Here is a 16,151-nt window from a genome sequence, read left to right on the forward strand (position 1 = left end):
AGTTAACCTACTTATTTACCAGAAGAGGAGTTTCGTGAATCACCCTGGCGAAACGTGACCTCCCGCGTGTCAATTTCACAAAACGTCTACACACCGACCCCCCAACTTTATCCTCTTATATATATTTCACGAAAAATAAAAATCTTTTAAAAATCAAACACCGGTGCGCTTTAAGGCTGGACGATAAGGTCTGCGGCCTGACCTCTAATGCCTCTCCGCGCACTCGGGATTCCCGCGAATGCTAATGACCATTTATGCAGCGGGAGATAGCAAATGAATAATTATACTTGAGGGTCCACTTCGCTGCGCGGTCCCTCTCCTCGCGCAATTGAAAACGCCGCACTGTTATTCATTCGCTCGAGTGCAGGCCGCGCGGGGGGCGTGGATTGAAAAGCCTTTTTTTACGCCTTCGGCGATAACGAGAGTCATCGAGTTGACGATGACGGATATTTTTTGAGCGGCGACGCACGTAAATTTGAATAAGAGCCATTTTTAAGCTTCTCTCATACTTTATTCAAACGACGCAATCATGTAAATTTCGTTCGTTTTTTTTTTGTTGGCCGCCGTAGAAACGCGCGTTGTTTATATTAATGAATGCCGGAAAAACATACTAGATCCTCGTTAAGTGCTGCGCCGGCTGCATAGCTCTTAAAAATATGAAAATATATTGATGCTTTCCTGTTTATAAATTTTAATGAAATACACGCGACGCCCCAAGGGCTTCTCCCCCCCCCCCCTCTCTCTCTCTCTCTCTCTCTCTCTCTTCCGGCGTATAAATTGCGCGCATATTTCGCCCACGCAAGAGTGTATTATTATCACAGCGAAATCAATACGTTCCGACTCCGTGTAACTTTTATCGAAACTCCCGGAGTTCTTCAAAAAATTCGATGCCCTTCCCAGCCTCATCAAATATCACCCGCCCGAGTTTCCAATATACCGAAAGAATACGCGCGTTCCTTCCTTGAAATTCAAACGCGAATATATTAATTTCGCATGCCCCGCCGCGAAATTTCAACGCCGCTCGATTACACTTGCAAAGCGGCGGAGTGAGAGCCGAGAATTTTTCAAAGACAGCATTTGTCTTTATACGTCATAATCCGGCAGCGGCTCGCGGGTTAACTGGGTTAAGTGCCTCCTCGGAGTTACAGACCAATAATTTTCGAGGTGCCGCGCGCGCTTTGACTGAATCGCCCATAAGAGCGGCCGCGATTGCGCAGCCGCGCGAGGGGGAAATTCTTCTTCGCGAGCTTTTACAGCCCTACTTTTATTCGGCGAAATTTCTTCGGGATATGACTCAGCGAGGGGTGAGAGAGAGAGAGAGAGAGCGAGAGAGAGCTAGAGAGAGAGAGAGAGAGAGAGAGAGAGAGAGAGAGAGAGAGATGGCCTGAAGGTTTAAAAAGTATAATGGAGAGGTGAGGACGTTCGAAGAGAGAGATGATCTTTTCTATACCGGTCAGCCGTATGTCGCTCGCGCGCTACTGAATTTTCATGCGTTCTTTGTTTGCTTGGTATAATGTTTTTATATAATCCGAACGGATTACGCGTTTTCACGGCAGATTTCCCTCGAGGATACGTCGAGGATGAAACTTTATCCTTCCATCGAGTGCAACAAAGTCAATGCTCTACGTATACGTGAAAGCTAGAAAAATTAAGTCTGCTCTGGTTGTGCGCGTGTGTACTGCGCAGTAATGCTCAAGCCCTGTGAGAATAAAATTTTTCATAAATTTTAAAACTTTGTATACATAAAGTTTACTCTCTCTCACGACGCGAAATGTTTGAATTTCAGCGCATCGCGCGCGTTTCCATTCACATGTTGTTGCGAGAGATGGCATTTTTATGTTGAAACAGCCCCGGAACACTGGGAGTATTTTCCGTTCGGTATTTTACCGTTTGTTTTACTGCGCAACAAAAGTTTTGTCATCCCCCCCGGCGAGTATACATTTCGTTTTTTTTATTAATTAAACAAAAGTGCAAACAACGATCGAAATTTTTTAACCTACCACCGTTTTCGCGCCGTAACTCGCAAATCGGGAGCCAACTTTTAATTAAAAGCCGTTAGCTCGAAAAACGTCGCCTCGCGAAGCTGCTCCTTCCGAAATTTCTTAAACAGCTAGCTCAGCTCAGCCCGAAAATTCATCCCAATTAACTCCGGCCCGGCGTTCTCAAAGCAGCGTTATCCGGCGCCGCAAGTAATCTCTCTCTCTCTCTCTCTCTCTCTCTCTCTCTCTCTCTCTCTCTCTCTCTCTCTGTCTCTCTCTCACTCTCTCTCTCACTCTCTCGATCTTCCCCGTGAAATCTCGCACCACATCAGAGCACAGCCATACACCCGAGGTATAACCCGGTTCGAATCCTTTAATATCCCGACGTCGTTGCCGCCGAGCAAGAGAGAGAGAGAGACTCGCGCTTCCTGTCTTTGATGCGCCAGGTGATCTTGCGCTTCCTTTCTTCTCGGCGCAAGCTCCTTCCGCTGGGGTCGCAAAGCTTTCGACACGGGCGCGCACTGACCTGGAATAATCAACGGCGCGCATCCTCAAAGTGTAATTGGATCCGCATGAACTGCATGCGGCGGCCCCGACAGTTCTTTTCTCTTTTGACAGCTGGCTTAAAGAATCCTCTCGCCGCCATCGAGTCTTTGCGGGAAAGTTCAATTTGACGTGGAGCATTTCTCCCTGTGAGATCGGAATGCCGGCGTAATTATATCAAGCTTCCGTCTAAGAGCTCGAATGCTCGCTTATTCGCGGAATCGCGGAGTAATTTATTGCGATTTTTCGCCTCGACTCGCTCGGGGCATAGAAAGGGAGCTCGGTCAAGAAACTCTGCTCCTCTCGTCGAGACTAATATCCTACGTCAAACGACTCCATCGAGAGCGAGAGCAGCAGCTCCTTTCAGCGAGGAGCCATCCAATCGAGAGGCAAATCGATGCGTTGACTCCGATTACCAGCCGTTCGCCCGTCGTCAATATTTCTCGGGATAGCCTTCCTCTCTCGCTCGACTAAATTGTATTCTAATGCCCGAGTCGGTCGAACACGGCCGGAGAGGTCGAATGTGCACGAGCCAACTTGCTTCTCTCCGGAAGGAGTCCCGGGCACAATCACTTTTCTCGCGCGAGACCCGATAAACGGATTCTCTCCTCGAAATCGCCGCTCGATCCTCTTCACACACATACACACACGAGCTGAGATCCAAATCGAGGAAATCAAATTTTCGTTTAACGCGTTGCTCCTGCAGTAGTACGGAATATAAGAAAGAGCGACGAGAGAAAGGAAGAATTCCCACGCACGGCTCTGCATAGAGGAGGAAGAGCAAACGCCGGGCGAAAATTCAATCTCCACTTTGGCCAGTCCCGGGAAAACAAGCTCGCGCACCGTCCTCCCCGCCCGTGAACGTTCGTCAAACAGACTTGCACGTGTGTGGGTGTTTGCATCGACGCTGCAGCGTTTGTATATGCATTCCTTACAGATAGACGGCTCGCGCGTCGAGGCGTGATTCGGAATTGCATGCCAATCGGGCCGCGCCGTGCCTCGAGCTATGCCAAACACGCCTTACATGGCGAATATTCGACGAGAGAGATGCGAAATTGCAGACGTCGAAATGCTGCTTGCAGTGCTGCTGCTAGCAGTGAGCCACGGATTTGCGAAGCTGCTGCTGTGGGAATTCGTCGTCGTGTGTATACGTGTGTTTCGCGGCAGAGCTGTTTTATTATGATAAAGGGAGACGCCGGGGAGGGGGGGGGGGGGTGGAATATTCGAACGCGTGGGATTTTCGACGCGGGATTGGATGTATGGTATTTTGGGAATAGTACAATGCGCGAGTAAGTAGAGTAAGCCCTTTGGTCGTAATATCTCAGCGGGAGAGCAAAGACGACGTGAAATTTTCGACATCGAAGAAGCAAGCGAGCTTATTCAGAGGTAATGTGTAGCAAGTGACGGGAAGCGTTTTACGAGGCAGATACATAATTAGCATACTAACGAAATGAACAGGCGCACTCTCTCTCTCTCGGCGTTAACCCGACGTGTAGCTGAATTATCTTCCAAGACGTCGGAGCGACAGTGGATCCCGACGTTCGGCTATACACAGACGTACACCGCCGCAGGCAAGAGAGTTAACCTCAATTAGGGCCTCGAGACACAGAAGCGTCCCTTCTTCATTTCCTCTCTTTAAAGACGTCGCACTCGGCGTCTCATGAAACATTGATGAAGACACTTCCGAGATTTCCAGCGCGGCCGTTTTTTATCTCAGCCCCCGCAGAAAAGGAAAACACCAGCGGCGAACGCGTGAATTGATTAAGTCTGATTAATTTGAAGGTTGAGAGAGAAAGAGTCTTGTGGCTTCCCTTTTTCAATTAGCCGAAATCCAATATTGGCGCAGCGAGAGAGAGAGAGAGAGAGAAAGAGAGAGAGAGAGAGAGAGAGAGAGAGAGAGAGAGAGAGAGAGAGAGAGAGAGAGAGAGTATCGTAATTGGATTCGTCAAAGCTGCACGTAAGTCTGCTCGCGAGTGAAAAGATCGCGCGGGAATGTTTTAATTCGAGGAAAGTTTTTCCTTCGATTGAATCGCCGGCGTGGAAGCTTCCGCCAAGTTTTAGAAAAGTTCGGATGATACACTCTATAAGCGGCGTTGACGATTATTTACCGAATCTTTTCTCGACGCTACTGCGTATAACTTCGAAATGCAATTTCTACTGTGTGAGGAAATCGTTCATTCTCTCGTCGAATGTTATTAATGCACGGAAGTGCATCAGAGGCGTAATGAGACAGTATTAAGTCTGCTGCGAGTTAACCGGAATAATACGCGCTAAGAGCGAGCATTGCGTTTGATGAAATTGTTCATTTATAAATCTCGCTCTCAGCGCGGACGTAATGAGTACCTCGTTAACGATTATGTTTATAATTCAGGTAATCCTATAATCAGCTCAAACGCGTATATTACAACGGGCTTCGTTGTTTTTTAAACATCGCCTGGCAGGCACGTTCGTTATTCGTTCGAGCGACTTATTATCATGTACAAAAGCTTCGGAAGCGGCAGCGATCGCGATAGTATTTTTATCGTCGATTCCAGAAACAATCAACGTTAAAAAAAATGAAAATACATGACCTACTTGCCTCCACTGCATTAGCGTCTCAATTACGTTTGTACGCCAGCAAAGCTCTTTCTCTCTCTGAAAAACCGAATTCGCGGCTCTCTAAATCCCCCTGAAAGATCCCGACTCGCGCGCAATTTCCACAGCCTCCGAAACTTAACGAGGCCACGCGTCAAGCATTCATTAATCCTATCTCTCTCTCTTCCTCGCTTGCACGCGGAAATAAAGTTTTTGCGTCGCGTCGCGCGAAAATCAGCTCCCACTCCGAGAGATGCGCTCACGTATGCCTAGTTTTGAGGCTCGCTTCAACAAGTGGTCGGAAATCTTAATAGGATTTCTATTTGGCGTCGCAGCTTTTTTTTGCTTTCGGAGTGTTTGCCGAGAGTGTCACACGCGCATGGAGCTTAACGAGATGTGCTCGACCATAAGTGTGGGAATTAGAAGAGCTGAGAGATAAGACGCTTTTTTGCGTCGAATTTCATCGGAGAAATCGATAGGAAACAACCGCAGTAGCTATTCGACGATAAATAGAGTCAAACGACTGTACGCGGATAAAAGGCTCTTTCTTCGAGGCCGCGGACGCTCCATTCAAATACACTCTGCCATCGCCCAACGATCACACATGCGAGCGGTTTCATCAGGAACAGTCGCACACGGCTCTTCTTTTCGATCATTCTTCTGCACTGCTGTGTGGAATTCGCTCGAGAGAGAGAGAGAGAGAGAGAGAGAGAGAGAGAGAGAGAGAGAGAGAGAGAGAGAGAGAGAGAAAGCATCTCTTCGGGCGAGAAAAGTTACGGCTCTTTCATACAGAGACGCGCACAATGCTCGAGTTTTCTTTTTTCCCGCGACGACAAAAGGAAACTCGTTATGCCGAAGAAGTTGCGACAATTAGTGGCGTTGAGCTGTGCGTAATACGTGCTCGATCTTTTGATCCCGGCCGAGGGTGTATAGGCAAACAAAGGCGGATGACGATCCACCTCGGGGATGTGCGCTTACATCGACGCTTGACTAATTCGAGCTGGTCCAATCTTAGCTAGTGCTCTAGAGATACAGGCATATAGCCGAGGGTATACGTCAAATCGACTGAGACCGATGCGTCAATTGTCAATCGGTCTTCGTTATACCTTGGGTGTACTAAACTGCTCTACTGAATATATCGCATTACGCCGTCGAGGATATTCATCATATTCGGTTGTATAGTGTTGCTCGTGCGGTGTACCATCGCTTATACTTGGGAAGAATTTGTCGATAGTTTGTTTCGAGGTGAATACATATTCTTTGGTTGAGTATGAACGTTAACTCAATGGGAAATTTCCCATTGAATGCACTCGAAGTGTTGGCAGGAATTCCCTAGAACTCGGGAGAGTAAACAGCGAGCGACTATATATTGTAAACGGAAGTAAACCACAAACATGCCCCTCCGAACTAAGCCGCGATAGAGTGCGATACTTCGAACGCGCATATATATATATATATATCTGCTGCGTGTGCTTGCAATTTGAAACGCTGAAACAATATCGAGCGGTTGTAAGATTCGATTGGCATACCTCCGGCAACTCCGAGTTTGATTGATTCCAAGAAACGTTTGTAAATTAAATATCGCGCATATCGAGTTTTATGAAATTTTCGAAGAAAACAAAATTTACGATACATACACTCAAGCGCAGCGAATAAAATTAAACGTAACAAGAAACACAGGCAAGGAGAGGCTCTTCAATTTCAATCGAATCAATTTCCAAATGCCCTCTCTCGAAAACCATTTCTCGCGCGCTGCAGAAATCGATTCTCGCTGCGCCGTGTTCGTCGCATACAAATCAAGCTCGCTGGCGCGCGCGAAGCAGCGACGACGAAGGAGAAAAAGAATATAAGGCATCGCATCGCAGCTCGCGGGCGATTATGCAGGGAAAAACAAAGCAGGAAAAAAGAAAGGCGCGGAAGTGGAAGGGTGAAAATCACGACGGCGCCGCTGGACACAACAGGGAAAAGTTCGGTATTCGTAGGGGAGCGTTACGATAAATTCTGGACTGTTGACGCGGAAATTGAATTCTCTTGTTGCAGCAGCAGCAACGGCGGCGGCGGCGGCAAAGCTCAGGAGAAAGGCCGCGATTGGAAGTCTGCGGATACAGAGGCGTTCGCTTCCCCCGCGTCTTATCGCGAAATTACGGGGAATGAAGCGAAGTAACGAGCGGCTAAGGACGGAAAAAGGTGCGAGGGTACGAAGTACGAAATTGGAAAAACGGGAGAGAGAGAGAGGGAAGTACGATAGTGTGCCGATTGATTCGGGAGGGAGAAGTGCAGGCGAGATTGGCAACAAACAGAGTTGCTTCGATTCTCTCCTTTTGACGAGGTGCGCTTTATTTTCAAATTTAGCGTCGTATTTCAAAGACCCAATCATCGTAACTTGAGATGCTACTTTTCCGGAATATCAGTTTTTCAAAGGAAGTAGGATAAAATAATCACGAGGACGTACATGGCTGGGGAAAAATGAAATGCACGTTCCTCTTGGATCACAAAGGCGCTCGTTCGCAAAAGGAATGCGGAAACGCGGGGCACTTTTAGCTCCGCTTCGCGGAAGTTGAATTTTTTATACAACACTTTTCTACCTGACATAAGCCAAAGACAGACCGAGAAGACACGGCGTCTCACAGCGAATTCTCGTTTTCGAAAAGTGCGCAGCTTTTCTCATCAGAAGTTGGATGCGCGGGCGCTTTTCGTGCTCGTACTTAATTTTTCCCCGGGCAATGCGCCGGAAAGCAAGTTTCTGGGGAAATCTGCCGAAAGAGAGATAAAAAGACTCGTAAATACATTGATTTTAAAACTGCGAAACGTATGCTTTAATTACGAGGCAGCCATGAGTTGTGAATCGAGGGAAAAAAAGGCAAATGTACAGTGCGACAGAGGAGAAAGCCGTGAAGAGAATTTTTAGTATTGCGTCAAAAATTGATGGTATAGAGTTATCGAATAGTAAACTGGTATGGAAATCCTATCAATCAATCTGTTAGCTTACTATAAATTTTCCATCGTTATTTACTACTCTTTTCTCAATGCAACCGGAGTAAACACGATTCCCTATTCACAATCGCCCACGCAGGACCGGGTTATGTTCCATTATGCAACAACGAATTACTAATCTGTTTGGTTATCGAACGGGCCGAATCCCTCAATTTCAGCGTAATCTTTGTTGAACGTGGAACAAAGGCCATAATTATGGCCCGTGATTTTCAATACACATTTAATGAAAAAAAAACAACAGCTGCCAATTCATTGGCACGTAGCTTCTTCCAACGAAATTTATTGTTCCAATAAATAAAATATTGTTTTAAAATACAGTATGTGAATGCTATTTTAAATATTTCAAAGTTTAATTATTTTGCTGTAGGAGCAATTTTCTTATAGCAAAAGATATATAATAATCAGAAAAATCACGAAAAAGAAGAGATTGATGAAAGGATAACTCTGTAAAAATAAAGTTATCGCATTAAGAGAATAAGATTGTAATCTAAAAAAAAACTTATGTATAATTTTACTATAAATATATATTGTGCCGTATAATTCTACTCTCAAAACATGTTGCATAGGGACAATTCATAAGGAGGGACTTTAACGACGTGCAACGACACCCCTATAAGAGGAAGAAAAAGTTTTGAGAAAAATCAGTTTTTACATTTTAGCTCTTTACTTGAGAACCGCTCGACGAAATCGTTTAAAATTTTAGCAGCAAAAAGCTTTTCTATGGTGAATCAGCAAATAAAATTTTGAAGCATTTGACTGCATTGTTTTAGAGATATAAGGAATCAAAAAATTTTCAAAAAAAATTGAAACCTTGATATCTTAAGAACCATAGGGGTTTGAAAGCTGCGCAATGAACTTAGCCAAGACACATAAAATATCTACTTTTTCCCAAAATCTCAAGTGCATTTTTACTTCCGTAATCGAGGCATAAAAAAACTCATTTTTTACTGAAAAAATAAGTAGTCAAATAACTTGATAATAAATTTTAATGGGATATAGTTTGACACGTGATCCATCGACTTAATTTTTTTCGTGAGGTTATGATGTTTAGTTTCAGAGATATGAATTTAAAAAAAAAATCACCTTTTTCATTATATCTGCCGAATAAAGTGGTCGATCCCGAGGACCAAACGGAGAAAAGTAGGTAATTTTATTCTCTTTCAAATGCATATTAGCTGAATTGTTTGTAACGATGAGATGATTGGAAAAATACAAAATAGTGTTTTTCAAAAATCAAAAATTGGCCATAAAAATAAATGTTTTTCCCGAATTCAGAATCCAAAAATATACATGCATGTCAAATTTTAATGATATTGGCGGAGTAGTTCCAGAAACATTACGGTATACATACATACACATCCACACACACACACACACACACACACACACATATCCACACGGACATTTTCTAAAAACACGTGATTTGAACTTCTAACACACCAAAAAGTATTTTCTAGTTTTGACGAAACTCAAAATTTTACTATTACAAAGCTTCCTCTAGGAGGAAGCACAATCCGACAAACCCCCCAGCGTAATTTTTAAGCCGTTTATTCATCCGCCAACTTTCATGACCTCTGATAAAACGCGGCAATTTCCGTCAAAAGGGAATAACGTTCATTTTACAAAAAAAAGGCTCACGAGTTATACAGGTTCACGAATTCGATCGGACGCCTAATTGGAAAATTTAATGCATAGTTGCGTGGATTGCCGAGCATAGGATCGTGTCAGTATTCGAGCCGAAAGAGCCTTTGAGTTAACAGGTTTGCGAAAATTTTCAAGCTTTCACGCGCGCAGTGCAAGCCCTCGAGAGAGATAACGAGTGGCGCGTTCCACTGAGCTCACGAGGGAGAAACTTTCGACATTATTAGAGAGGATAATAGATCCTGTTAAATTTCAGAACATTACGCGAGAACAGCGTGTTTCGAGAGCGTCCCTGCACTCTCTCGCGGCCCTTCTATACGGGGGCGAGATTGTTGGAGAACGACGTTTCCCCGGCGACGAATTGTTCCGTCAGTTGAAATTGTTTAAAGCTCCGATTAATCCCTGCAATTTCGCTGTAACAAACATTCCTCAAAAAGCGCGTCGAATGCAATTTCCAAAGAAGCATAGGTGTGCGCGAACTGAATTACGGCCGCAACACAGCGACGACACAAGTTCGAAAAACTCTTTAGCCCAGAAAAAAGAGCTCGCCTCTCGCTCGAGCGTATAAACAGAGAGGGGTGCGGATAGACACAACAGGCAGCAAAGGGCCTTTGACGGCGCGGGCGTCCCAGCAGCGCCTATGCACAGCGACACAAAGCTAAATGTCAAGTAATGTCCCGCAATCAGTGCATAACGCGGCCTGTTCAGCGCCTATGCCTCGTTACTTTGATCCGGTGTAGCGGTACTATCTGCGAGTCGCCTCCGGCCGACGATCATGAAGCGGAGCCTTTTCCGCATCCCACCCCTACGTTCAGAGGAAGAGAGTGAGAGAGAGAGAGAGAGAGAGAGAGAGAGAGAGAGAGAGAGAGAGAGAGAGAGACTATACTCCCCGCGGATAATCTGCGGATTGATCGGCCATGTGCGTGCACTGCATAGCTGAGCCAACGGCGACACCGACGAGCTTCCATGTGTGTGTTTGGATGTCTCTGTGCGAGAGAGCAGCCGAGCGTTCAGTGCGTGTATACGGCGCACATGCCGATGCGGGGGGATACTGCGTCTGCGAGGGTGAAATGAGAGGTCAGAGGGAGGAGAATGTTGGTTGGTTAGAGGGATGGAGAGAGTGAGTGGTAGCAGTTCGGAAGATATCGCCCTGTGCGACGGAAGATTTTTTAGCGTCGCGAGGCTGAAAGGTGGTTTAGTAGTTCTTTTCGTTCCTTGAGAGTTTTGAAATTTTAAAGTGTGATGAGTAATAAAGCCAATTAATTTGATAAGCCAGGTATTATATTCAATCCAATTATAATCCTCTACAAAAAAACGATAACAAAACTGGAAAATACCTCCCCTTAATTAAACAAGTTTCGACTCGTCAAACGCCAGTGTGTCGACGTTGATCATTTGCGAAAGTTATAAGCCGCTCTCGGCGAGCATAAGTAGGAAAATAAGCGGAATTAATACGCATGCGACAATATGTAAACAGGTTATACAGCACAGCATCACACACACGTGTATGTGAATCGCTCGCGGAGAAACTGATTGCGAGGGAGGAAGCGCCGCTCTCGGCCTTATCTACACCAGCGTCGACAAACTGGACCGATTCACCGACACGCTACTACTACACACATACGCTCGGGTAGAAAGTTTCCGCTAACAAATGGCAGATTACACTCGGCGAAACGTTTCGAAAATTCCGTCTGAAATTGAGACCGCGAAAATAATTTCTCGTTAAAGGGACGAGAGTAGCACGAAAAATCTCTCGGGCTGCGGCCGCCGCGCAAATATATCGGTTTTCGAAAAGTGCCGCGAGGTAGTGATAAATTCATTTGAGCCACGACCGCGCGGACTCCCTGTGCGTGCGGTCAGGTTAATTTAGAAATATACGCCACCTTGGGGAAACGCCTCGCCAGATTTTTCTCGCTTTTATTTTCAATTCGCTGCGGTACATAATACCCGTAATCTCATCCCTTGTCGCAGCAGCTCGTGCAAACGCCGTGTGACTCGATAACTCCGCGTGGAAATTCATTTCGCGCGATAAATATTCCCTCCAGGCAACAAATATATTCCCGAGAAACGCCTCCCAGAAGCGTCTTACAATGTAAATGGAAAGTTTGCGCGAAGATGGTGGGGTTTTTCTTCTATCGGAAATCACGTCTCTCTCTCTCTTTCTCTCTCTCTCTCTCTCTCTCTCTCTCTCTCTCTCTCGGTGAACGACTTCGGTTCCCGCTTTTTACACACCGCAAATCGAAAAGTCTCTTCAATTTTAAATTTAACTCGGTGAAAACGAAGACGGATGAATGTTGCCGCGAGCCTGTAGTACCATGTATTACGTCTGGAAATTTGAATTGGCTATACATGTCCCACCTTTTTATCAGCGAAGATTGCAGAAAGTACAGTAAATACACTTCGCATTTTAATCTTTTTATCAGCACCGCGTAATCCCCGTTTACGCAATCGCTTCACGCAGGGAAATAAGATCCGACAATTTTTCAATCCTCGTCTTACGCGATCGCGATTGAAAAGTACGACGTTTCCCAATGAATTGTATAATCCCTCGACAAAGCAGACCATCATCAGAGGGTAGAGATTCAAAATGCGTATAGATTACGTGCGAAGCATAAACAGTTGCATCACACAAGGCCGTTCGTTAATCACCGGTATCGGAAGAAGCGCACATTTCCGTCCGGCATGAAAGCCCATAGGCATAATTAAGCCGCACCTGTCCAACACTCGTCCCGATACGCGCATATCCAATTATCCTCCTTTCCTCTACTAGCGTGTACGGACCGCGATAAATTCGACCATTTGTCACGCTATAGCCCCGCGCGGGCTTTTCAAGGGCTCGACGAAGGGTTCGCAAAGCGAACGATCGCTTTGCCGAGGGTGTAGTGGTAGAGGGAGATCTGCGGTTGGGAGCTCGTTATACGCGAGTCGGACGGTTGAGGTTTTTGGATATGTATATTTGGGTGAGTTTCGCATGATTTTGCGGGATAGTAATGCAGATTTATCGTTGCTCCGGCGTTTTTATTCAATTTTTAGATCTAAACAGCAACAGAGATACTCTCTTATTAGAATAACACACAGCCAAATAGACGATTATATAAATCCGCCCATTTTCACGAGTAAAGCGAGCAAGCTCGCAGGCCGAAGAATTTACGCGTGCGCGCGAAACGATCAAAGCGCCGCGCATCGTTGCATCGAGTCGCGCCTTTTGTAATCGTTTCACCGTCGACTCGTTGCGCTTCGACAAAGCGATCGAATCCGCGAAAAAATCTCCCGGGGCTGCGATTCGCGCGCGTGTCCTTTCGAACGACGTGTATTTTTTTGGCGCGCGCATACGTGAGATTTAATTTTTTTTTCACAAAACGCATGCGTGACTTTGAACGCGCATAGTATGTAGGGCGCGTGGGCTCATTGTTGAATTCGTTTTATGATTTTGCTTTTAATGCAGTTGGCGGTGCAGCTTTCGAGTGAATTGAAGCTTGACTGGTTTTGGGAATTTGAAAGTCGAAGCCGCGCGAAGCTTTTCAAATATTCGCTTCGGATTTTACGGTCATCAGAAGTCGCATTGAAATATTTTAATCCGACCTCGCTACCAAAACTCCATTTCAACTGAACTTCTATCGCTTTGATATACATACACCTACGGTCTAATTCCAATCCCCATTGAAACACCTTCGTCGTATCCGCAAAAATCAACGCTCGCATGGTTGGAATCAAAAGTTCGGGGACCGTTGGTACTACTAGAGCCCAAGAGCGTCGCGATTAATCGAGCTCCCACCAACACTGTATACACACACAGAGGGAGAGAGGGTTGGAAGGCGATCGGCGCGATGTATACGCGCGCGTGCTCGCGCAATTAGAGCTTTGTGCGGCTTTCTGTGATTGATCGAGAGCGATTCTCCAGCGAAAGCTGTAGGTCGAGCCTCCAGCGTTGATGTACACGGGCGATCGAATCGGCTAAATTAATATTCCGAGATGCAGGGCTTTCTCCTAATCGGTCGTTCAACGCGTGGATGTGCGGTCGACGTTCGAAATCGTTTCGTTGCGGTGCGAATACGTAGAGCTGCAACGTTGATTTTGTCCTTGATAAATTTTCATTACCGACGGTTCGTCTTCCGCGCGCGAGAGTATACGCGTTCGTTGCACCTTCGATGGAATCAATATTCCATTCGTCGAGTGAAGTTGACGTCAGCTGTATTTACGAGATTCCGAGCGATGTGCGTACTTCATTTCTGTCACGACGGTGTAAATTCATCAAACTTTTCATAATATTCCGATGCAAAACGCACATAAATGAAAAATTCACCGTTTACTCCATCCCTCGTGAAACACTCGAAAAGTGCTCCGAATCTCACTAAAATTCAATTCTCAATCACAAGCAACGAGTCGCTCGAGTCCCTTATCGCGGCCATAGCGGCGGGACAAGTTTCTCCGGAAAGTTGAAATTAAGTGCGAGGTTATCGCGGAGCGCCGGTAACGAGCGCGCCTGATTCTTATCGGCTGCTGGCGAGTTGCGGACGCTGTGTGTGTGTGTGTTTCGCCGCGCGAAACTTGGGCTGCGCTCACGTACCCGCGATAGGAACTGCTCGATAATGTTAGTCGAGCTGAGCAGCGCGACCTCTTTATTCGTCGATATCGGCGGCTGTATATGTATAGGCTCGTTGCTGGGAGAGGCGTTATACCATTGATTGATTTTTTTCTTTTTCAATCGCGTGCGGTGGATGCGCGATTGTTTTGGAAGTTAAGCTTTGGCTGTGTTTATTTTTGGAACTGGTTTTTGAAAGCGAATATACGTGTTTTCGACTCGACGGATGGACGAGTAAGTAAATCGTATTTGTGCTTTTTCGGTCGGTCTACTGGACAGCTCTGCTGTTATTCGACTTAAAAATTGGTAATATTGGCTTTATTTCAAAATGACGGGTATCATCCTTTGATTATTCGACCGAGTTATGAAAATTACAGTTCGAGCGAAATTGTGGAATTATTACGAAATAAAATTAGTCAAGCTTTCGAGTCATTTTGGCCGAATATTCATCGCAAAATTACGGTACCACCGTATTATACGTGCAATATCATCTGCTTTTGGAAAATGTACGAAGCAGCGTAATAAGTTCCGGTTCGTTAATGTTAACATTCGCCAGACCGAATAGCGAGCCTGCAGCTTTATTGGGAATACTGCAATTTGCGTGTAGTCTTCTTTCCAACATCGTCCCCCGCGATACGTCTGTAACGAATACGTTCATTTAGCTTCTTTCAATTTCCGATGTCTGGGCTGCGAATACGTCCTACACGGCATCTTCTCGATTTAATTAAAGAAACTAAATAAAAATATTCATTTTTTCATAACAGAACTTTTCCTTGTACTATTGCGGTGAACACAATATCAAAAACTCCAGTAACGAAAACCACCTACTTCGTTAAAAAAAAAAAAAAATTCCGCGAACAAAACAAGAAAACGAACTGACGAGAGATATTGCCACGTAGCCGTAATCATATATACCAACGCAACAAATAATCTCGCTCATAAAGCAAGGATCCCGTCGATTACACCTTCTCGCTACATCCTCCGAGGTAATTTTGCTGAACGATCACGCGCTTTCTCTCTCTTTTTTCTTTCCCCAGACTTTATCGCGGCTCGAGACGATATCTCCCGACGCGGCAAGAGACGATGCTTGGGGTAGCAATTATTGCCTCGAGTGCGAAAAGGCGCACCGGGGTTATTTTATAGCCGGATCTCGCGATGTTTTTTCTCTTCCTCTCGATCCGAGTTGATGTCTTTCGGCGAAAGAGAGAGAGAGAGAGAGAGAGAGAGAGAGAGAGAGAGAGAGAGAGAGAGAGAGAGAGAGGGATGGTGGCGTGTAACGAGCGTTGTGTTATTGCGCGACGTTGTCGGTGAGGTTTAAGGCGCTCGATATGAGTAAGGCGATTCGAGGGGGACGTTTGACTCCTCTCTTTCTCTCTCTGATGCGATTGGCTCGTGCTGGTGCTTCCTGGAGTAATGGGACGATGGAATTTTCTTTTTAATTTTATCGGTGAGATTTTAGGGGTTTCACCATTGACGAAGGGGTTGAGGGAGAATCGGAAATGCGTAAAGGGAATGTGCGTAGTAGTGGGGAGTTGGCGATTAAAATTTATGGAGTCGAGTGCTACGCCAACATCTGAGATGGGAAGTCAAAGCTGATGTAACGAAGTTAAACCTGCGCATTCCTTTGTTGTCGCTTCTCTCCTTTGGATTTCTGACAAAATAACGGTTCTAAAGTTCGCGTCTGGCGTAATTATTTATGGGAGAGGGTGTGGAATATCGAGGCATGAGTAATGTACGAATGTATTTGACTAAGGAAAATATACGAAGACCATACAAATTTATGAGCTCGAAATCCTACGGTATATACGAAGTCCTATAATTATATTCTCGATTCTTAT

The 16,151-nt window shown here is 45.5% G+C and overlaps 1 protein-coding gene across 3 annotated transcripts in view; it reads left to right on the top strand.

Moving 5' to 3' along the window:
* Positions 1 to 16,151, top strand: part of LOC100678597 (protein eva-1 homolog C) — a 148,912-nt gene that overhangs the window by 109,861 nt on the left and 22,900 nt on the right. The gene's annotated exons all lie outside the window — the stretch shown is intronic.

Source organism: Nasonia vitripennis, chromosome 3, assembly GCF_009193385.2.
Source record: "Nasonia vitripennis strain AsymCx chromosome 3, Nvit_psr_1.1, whole genome shotgun sequence".
NCBI classification, from domain to species: domain Eukaryota; kingdom Metazoa; phylum Arthropoda; class Insecta; order Hymenoptera; family Pteromalidae; genus Nasonia; species Nasonia vitripennis.